Source organism: Tachyglossus aculeatus, chromosome 14, assembly GCF_015852505.1.
Source record: "Tachyglossus aculeatus isolate mTacAcu1 chromosome 14, mTacAcu1.pri, whole genome shotgun sequence".
Lineage (NCBI taxonomy): Eukaryota > Metazoa > Chordata > Mammalia > Monotremata > Tachyglossidae > Tachyglossus > Tachyglossus aculeatus.
In genome coordinates, this window is record NC_052079.1 from 41551390 (window position 1) to 41560673 (window position 9284).

Here is a 9284-nt window from a genome sequence, read left to right on the forward strand (position 1 = left end):
ATTCTGACAGCCTTGTGGAAAACTTGATTTAGCAGAAAGTGACAAAGGTTTTATTTATTTCATGTTATTATCTGTTGACTTTTAAAGGTCTGAGTAAGTACTAGAGGAAATTAGGCAACACCGAGTCAATGATTAAACAATGTCTTCTGTGCTGGAGATTGTTTATAATAGAACCATGAAAATAATACAACTTTGAACTAAGGACCTGTAGATCTTTGGTTTACTGCTTTCCCAAGTGAGTTATTTCAGCTATGAGGAAAAGGCCAAAATGGGGAAATGACTAATCACCTCAGATCAAATACCTAAAATCCAAAGACAAATTTAAATCATCAGCATTTCCTAAGTCAAAAGTAAAAGTTGTCGACTTCAGTTGTTAAAAGCTAAAAACACCTCATTAAGGTTTGGGTTTAGATTAAGTTTAGATTTAGTGTGAATAGTTAGCATTAGTGATAAAACTAAGGTTAGAATTTAGGGTTAGGAATTTAGAATTTGGTTAGAATTTGTGTTTCGGATACAGGTTTCCTTTTTTAAAAATTGATTTGACAGTCACTAATTGAATAGTGAAACAGCATGGCATAGGTCTGGGACTCAAAAGGGCCAATCCCAGCTCTGTCAACTGCCTGCCCTTGTGTCATTGGGCAAATCATTTACTTTCTCCGTGCCTCAGTTTCCTTATATATAAATATGGATTAAATATTTGTTCTCTCTCCTACTTGGACTGTGAACTCCCTATGGGACAGGGACTGAGCCTAACCTAATTAACTTTTATCTTCTCCAAGAGCTTAGAACAGTGCCTGATGTGGAGTAAGGGTTTAGGAAAATATAATTTCTAAAAATTGGGTAGCTAATTTGTGGATAACAAACTTTAATCATTTGATTTCCAAGGATGTATTTTGACGGTGGAAAAATAACTGCATCTGACATCCAAGTTTGTCTTTGAGAGACAGAAAATATTTTCTCTTCTAATGCTGATCATTGTTTTCTTTTTTAATTCTTCCTGAGAACATATGCAAGTGAATTCTTTCAATGATTATCCATACATGGTTTATAAACTCCACGGACCTTTGCAAACCACCATCACTCTGGTATCAGGTATGGCTGACCACCAATTAGGTCTATATAGGACCAACATGGTCTCTTCAACAAATGATCCTGAAAGATCCTGATTGTCCCCAGGCCAAATCCTAAAATACATCACTGTATAATTTAGTCTATATACTTTTGTGATTGGTGGTAAATTTTCAGGGTATGGATTGTTTCTTTACCGCAGAATGATCATTTATTTCAAAGTCACAATAACCTAATCTCCAAGGCCAAAGTGAAATAGGGGTGAGACAATTACCAGAGATTTCCAAATTTGAAGATCCTTCTTCTAACTGAATCACTGAATTCTCTGGAAAATTGTCAAAATTTTCTGCTTCAAGTTGGTCATGTAGGCCTGATTTATTACTGCTCTGGAATCCATAGGGAAATGATGATAATCTCTTACGTTTGTGTATGCTTTCATTTTTTTGAAAGCTCTTTCACATCCACTGTCACTTTATTCTCACAACATGCTTCTGACTGAGACCTTGAGGGTTACAATGACTTGCCTGAGGTCTCATTGCCAGTCAGTGATGGAGCTGGTACTAGAACCCATGTTTCTTGATTCCCACCCTCAAACTTGTCCCACAGGCTAATACTGCCTCCCCAATAATAAAAAACCAACATTTTTTCATAACATCGTGTCACTTTAAGGGGCTCTTGAACAGTTTTTTTTAAACTTGAAACCCTTGGAGAAATGATAAACTATGGTTATGATTATTTTCCAATAAGAAGAGAATCAAATTTTTTTGTACTTTTTTACCTTATTTATGTCCTGAGTCCAATTATTTATTCTTTAATGTGACAACTAAAATTGAGGAAAAAATGTAAATTCAAGATAAATTATTTTCTAATCTTTACTACTGTTTTCCAGCTTTATAATGATGATAATAGCTGATGAATTTCTCATTTTTTCCTGGGGAACTTTAAAAAGCCAATAAGGGTAAAATGTCACACAGAGTACGTTAATTATTCTGATACTAGTGCGGTTGCCCCGTAGAGATTTAATGAAAAGAAACAATTGGGTATTATTGCAGATAAGGGGAAGCTAAAATCAATTTTCTTCAACAAATCCCAAAAGAGCCAGTATGGAAAAAAATGTTCACTTAAACTTTGGTTTCATTCATTCAGTTGCATTTATTAAGCACTTACTGTGTGCACAGCACTGAGCTAAGCATTTGGGGAAGTACAGTTCAGCAATAAAGAGGGATAATCCCGGTCCACAACGAGTTCACGGTCTAGAGGATAAGAGACACTTCCAGGAAACTCTTTAATTAAGATTTTTCTTTCAATTTCCAGGTAATGGATCAAGCCCTAGATCCTTCAGAAGAAAGATCACAATCTGTACACTCTGTACATTAGTACATATTACAGTCTTAAGTGTGTTGTTGGACAGAACTTCATTCTCATCAGTTGATCTTTGTGTAATTCCAAGAATAATAATAATAATAATAATGATGACATTTATTAAGCACTTACTATGTGCAAAGCACTGTTCTAAGCACTGGGGAGGTTACAAGGTAATCAGGTTGTCTCACAGGGGGCTCACAGTTTTCATCCCCATTTTAGAGATGAGGGAACTGAAGCCCAGAGAAGTGAAGTGACTTGCCCATCTTGCCACTAAACTGACATCTTTAAACTTAAAATTTAAATTTAATTTAAATTGGGGAAGCAGCAGGGCCTAGAGGAAAGAGCGTAAGCCTAGGAGTCAGAAGACCTGGGCTCTAATCCTGGCTCTGCCACTTCTCTGCCGTGTAACCTTGGGCAAATTGTTGACCCTTATTCCTCTAAGGATCCTTAGTGGATCAGTGAGATGGTTGACCTATTTGACACAGATCTTATTATTTATGTATGTACCATGGAGCCTTAACTCTTCTCTTTTTCATTCCTAGCTTTCCCTTTCTACAGCCCTAACTTTCACTCTAGCATCTTACAACATTGAATTTACAGTAGCTTTTTGAACCAACTGATATTTTCAATCTATTTGGGTTTATCACCTGCTTTCTAAGTGAATGTTTCCTTCTGTTTTGCTTTAAACCCACCACCTTCAAGCTTCAGTGGGTGCTTCCTCTTCCTGATGTTATAGGATCCAGGGAAACAATTTGTAAACTTCAATCGTGTAGTGTGATTGACTAGATCCAAAACCCCATAGTGAAGAGAATCACATTTATTTATGTCCTTAAATTCTTTCACCAAGTTTTTATAAATTACACGTTTCTTCTCTCTTTGATTACAGTAAAGGGTCTAATTTTATTCAGTCTCTAATAATGAGTCTGAAGAGCAGTTCAGAGTTGGCTGACAGCAATTTTGTAATCATGCAAATATTTTTTTCCCGACTCAACATGCTCTATTTGTACTTTATTTCCAAACTGGACTTTCTGAACAAGTCTCCTTCATGTAAATAAACTTTCTTGCCATTCCAGCATATGCCTCCCTCCAGCATTGTTGCCCCATCGCATTTGACTTTCCACATACTGAGCCATATCTCTTGCTTTCTTCAAAACAGCGCTCAAAGTTCACTTCCTCTATGAAGCATTCCTCTAGACTTAATCCCACCTGGCTCCAGGCAGTCCAATCACTTTGGTAACCTTCCTCCCTGGCACCTCTTTATATATGTTCCCTGCCCTAGCTAAGTTTAGAATTTATTTAAATCTTTTTACCATTGGAGAAATTACACTGTACTCCCTCAAGTGCTTAGTACAGTGTTCAATAAGTTCAGTAAGTTCCAGTGATTGATTTGGTTGGATTTAAGTATATGTGTATTTTTTAAATGGTTTACTCATGAGTGTTTATAAAAAATTAGTGTATCTTTCTGGCATTTCCAATTATACATTCTCCAAAACCAAGACTTCTATTTCCCTGAGAATTCTCTTCATCATCAATTAATTTTTATTATGAAAGGACATACATCAGGGAGATCCAAAATTGAGTCCTGTGTTTTAATACAAAGTTTGCAAAGCATTACAAAATGTCAAGCTCTTTCTATGTAAGGTAACAGTATGGCTTCTGTGACCATATTCTCTACTCTAAAAATGAATTCCTACATCAATCCATATTGAGCATTCTACAGCATCTTTTAATATCTGAGAAAGTCTTGAGTTTTCAGTCATAGAGACTGAAGAGTTGGGTCACATCTACGGAACAGTTTAGAAGCAGTCCCTATTTCCCTGTATACTTTTGGAATCCTATTTAGCTCTGATAACTGGGCAGTACTTTTAAGTGTGGGAGAGAATCTTTCTATTTACTTAACCTTAATCCCAGGACTTCCTGCAGAGATTGCGCCAGAAGTGGTGGTGATGTGTAGCTTGGCTCCCTCTCAAACAGCTGGCACAATCACTGCGGGAATATTCGACTCTATGATGGTCTGATGGAGTAAATCTTATCTTCCTTTGCCTACTGAATAACCGATCATGTGCTTAGAAGGCCATGGACTAAAACCCGGTTTAACCGGCTCTTTACCAGAATATCCGTGGCATGAAAGTTTAGGAGTGGGAGTAGGGAAGAGTGTTTGGGTCAGTACCAAGCTTCTCTCTACTTCTGGCTGCCGTTCTCTCATATCATTCATCACAGTCTCCAGCGCAGATTGGAGCCTGTTAGGAACAGAGCTACCTCCTCCAAAGTTCCCTTTGGAGTGTGGGGATGCAACTGAGTGCAGGGATTTTAGGAAGGTGGGCCCTGGAAGGGTATGGTCTTCGGTGAGCTAACAGACCAGAAAGACACCATTGGGTCTTTAAGGCCCTGAGTCAGAGATCTGGGATAAGCAAGGCTGGGAATCCAACTCAAAAAAATGGTGGGGACTCGGTAGCTATGGAGTTGGTACATTTCATCCCAACTCGATGGCCAAGGGCCGAGGAGGGGCCCCAGATCAGATCTCGAGGCCACTGGTAAAGTTGATGTTTCTGATATGTTGCCAGTATGTTGCCAATTTGTACTTCCCAAGCGCTTAGTACAGTGCTCTGCACATAGTAAGCGCTCAATAAATACGATTGATGATGATGATGATATCTTGGCAGTTAAATTGCTTATTCAGACAACCGTGGCAGAAATTTGGGAGGCCACTTACCAGGGAAGGATACAGGGGTCAGGTCACAATGAACTATGCATAATGTGATGACAGAACATATGGGATTATGTGGAAGGATGCCTATTTTTCAGGATCCTAGAGCATTTCTCCAGGAGGCCCCCTGAATACACCCCCCACCCCTTTCTTGTTCTCCCACATTCATATGAACCCCACTACCACGTCTAAGCTATGGAGTTGGACTGCAGGAGCTACAGTGGAGAAATAGCTCATTATGGGCAGGGAATGTGTCTATTGTTATATTGTATTCTCCCAAGTGCTTAGTACAGTACTTTGCACACACAGTAAGCATTCAAAAAATACAAATGAATGAATTAATGACTCTGGGATGAAAATTTTTAAAAAGGACATAAAGGCACCAAGAACTGTACTAATATTGGACAGTCAGACCAAATTAAAACCAGATGGCCAACATAGTGACTGAACTATGACTAAAGATTGATTTAAGGATAAGAAAAATGTGCCCTTCGCTCTTCCTCTCAATTCTTAAGACCCAGGACCCCTGTCCAAGAAAACTCTACATGGCACCGGGAGAACTAGGGAAGTTTCACGGGGAGTAGATGGTTGAGCAAATTGACACTGTTCCTTGATAATTGACTTGTATATACTGTTGGATAGCCCTAAATCCTTCTTTTGCACCTCGGTTTTTCATTGTATCCATTCAAGAGTATAACTAAATTGGAACTCAATGCATCCCTCAACACGGGACTTAAATAGAAATAGTCAACAGTGTTTATTGAGCACTTATTCTGTGCAGAGCATTGTAGGCACTTGGGAGAGTACAGTAGAGTAAGGAAACAAGACCTCTCCCCTCAAGGAGCTTACAATATAGTGGTGGGAAACAGAAATTAGATAAATTATGGGTAGGGGGAGCAATGAAATATAACAATATATACTAAGTATTGTGTGGTTGGGTGAATACTTAGTGTTTAGACTGTGAGCCCACTGTTGGGTAGGGACTGTCTCTATATGTTGCCAACTTGTACTTCCCAGGCGTTTAGTACAGTGCTCTGCACACAGTAAGCACTCAATAAATACAACTGATTGATTGATTTAGAGAGTAAAGACAAGTGCATTAATGATGATTTATTTGTTAAACCCTTCAATCAATCACTGGTATTTATTGAGCACTTACTGTATGAAGAGCCCTGTACTAAGCACTTAGGAAAGTACAATACAACAGAATTAGCAAACATCAAACATGTTCCCTGCCTATAACAAGCTTACAGTCTAGAGGACACACTTCCTATTTGCTAAGCACTGTACTAAACCCTGGGGTAGATGCAAGATAAGCTTGACATAGTCCCTATCCCTCTGAGCTCCAGCTCACAGACTAAGGGAGAGGGAGAACAGGTATTTCATCCCCATTTTACAGATTAGGAAACTCAGGCACAGAGAGGCTAAGTGACTTGTCCAAGGTCACAGAGCACTTTAGCAGCAGGGGCAAGATTAAAACCCAGGTCCTCTGACACCCAAGCCCGTGTCCTTTCTATTAAGTCATGCTGCCTCTCTAAGCTAGGCCAATTCTAAGCCATGATGAAATAGGTTGGGGAGAAGTGAGATTAGGCAGGGAAGGCTTCTTGGAGGAGGTGTAATAGGGTTTTGAAGATGGAGAGAGTCATGGTCTGCCAGATGTGAAGAGAAGAGAATTCCAGGAACAGATTTAAGAAAAAACAGATAGATACATTTCCCTTTGGAAATACTACTAACCATTAATAGATTGTCCTTCACAAAGGATTTGGCTGAAATTCAAGGTTAGCACACAGTACTGTTTCATAGAAAACACCTAGTGAAACTCAAATGGAAAGGATTTGCCTGCCTTCCCCAATAGTTTGTAAGCTCCTCAGAAGCAGGAATTGTACTCTCCCAAACAGTACAGAGCTCTGACAGAGAAAATGTTCAATAAATACCATTGATTGATTAACAGAAAAGAGTAAGTCAAAGAGCAGCAATTCTGTTAACGTGGGCATGCCAGAAGCAGCGTGGCTCAGTGGAAAGAGCTGGGGCTTTGGAGTCAGAGTTCACGGGTTCAAATCCCAGCTCTGCCAATTGTCAGCTGTGTGACTTTGGGCAAGTCACTTAACGTCTCTGGGCCTCAGTTCCCTCATCTGTAAAATGGGGGTTAAGACTGTGAGCCCCACGTGGGACAACCTGATCACCCTGTAACCTCCCCTTTGCACATGCCATCATTATTATTGTCACCTAAGAACTACTTTCTGTTGGTTTCAGTCCTCTAAACTGAGGGTGTCCATATGTCAGGTTTTCCTGCTCACCCTCTTCTCCCCTGATGTCAGACTACCTGTCCTCAACTCTGCCCTCTCCTCCTATTTTGAATTCCTTGCCCTCTCCTTTCCATTGTTCTGGCACTAGAAACCCCAAGCCCTGGTTTGGCCCTACAATCCACTTCTTCAATCACAGCTGGGGGGAATCCTGGGATCAGCCCCACTTCTGCCATTACAAGTTCACTCAGTTCTGTCCTCACATAGGTCTCCCATCTGCTCGACAATCCACCAGTGGTGGGTCTAGGATTAGAATACAGGTTTTCTGACTCCCAGGACCAAGGTTTTTCCACTATAATAATAATGATGACATTTATTAAGCGCTTACTATGTGCAAAGCACTGTTCTAAGAGCTGGGGAGTTTACAAGGTAAACTAGGTCACCCTGCTTCTCCTGTCATCTGTCTCTTCAGACCTTCAGATGAGAACTTCCACCTGACACACACAGCCTGGGAATCCATCTAACAGGTTCTGCTGTGGGAAGGGGATGGCGTTCCACCTTGGATGAGGGAGTGATGGGAGGCGTATGGGGGTTTCATCTGGTGGCACAGGAGGGAGGCTTTGCCAAAGGTGGGGGTCGCATTAGTAGCGGCAGCTCACGCAGCTTTGGACCACATTGTGAGGGGTTTGCAGAGGACCCCCACCTTACCCTGAAACCCTTTGACCTCTGTAGTACTGGCATTAATCTAACTCCGCTGGCGGGAGAGGGAGTGTGTGTGTGTCTGAGTGAGTAAGTCTGTGTGACTTCGATTTGCTGAGAAGAATCAAAAAGCTGAATGAGGAGAGGAGTTGGGAGTTCCCAGAAGGAATGGGGGTGAGGTGAATGCATTTGGATTGGGGAGGAAATAAGGAGAGGTGGAAGGGTGAGGGACCAGCAGGAGAGTTAGGAAGGATCCAAGAGGTGTTGGTGAGGTCAATCCGGAAAAAAGGGAATGGGCAAGTGTCAGAGGAAAGGAATGGGGAGGCCCAGGAGAAGTTAGGTGATGGCGAACAGGATCAGTGGAAGGTGGGAGGGTGAGGATCAGGGAAAGGCAGTCCCCCAGTGCCAGCGCTTAGAACAATGCTTTGCACATAGTAAACACTTAATAAATACCAATATTATTATTATTATGAAGAGGGAAATGTGGGGAGATCCAGGAAGAGGAAAAAAAAGAAAGCAACCTGAGTCAAGACCCCTTTTTATTTCTGCTAGCCATATATCATAATCCATTAATTAAAATTAAGATCTTTTTTGCAGGGGTCTGATACTGAGGAGTCAGAAGGTTACAAGAAATAAAATAATGCTCTACAATGTTTTCTCCAAAACGGATTTGCCTCTTTTTTTAAAGTTCATTTTTCATAAAATATCATCAAATATATCCTTTGGATTGTTTTGAAACTACAATCCAAGTCTCCACTTAATTTTCACTTATCTGGAACAAAAAGATAAGAATTAATCAGAAGTAAAAGGCCAGGTTCTCTTACAATAAAGCAGGATTTTAAGAATACAGTACAAAAATAAACCTTTGACTTTCCTCCTCTCAAACTGGATAAGGATGCAATTTGCAGGGCTCATAGCATGACTTCCTAAGAATAAAATGCATCTGAAATCCTGCGGTTTTTGATATTCCATCTCTAGCTCCCAAGCTGTGAAGAAACAAAACAAAAAAGCTCAGCACTGATAAGAGCTCAAAATAGTCATTTTGCAAGATGGTCTTAATTTGGATCATCCATGATTCCTGCAGGCTCTGCTGTGAAAATAAATGATCTAAATAATAGAAATGTAGGCTAAGGTAGGAAGATAGAAAGGTAGGATAGAGTAGGGTATGGAGGCTGCTCTTTCTATCATGTAAAATGCTGAGA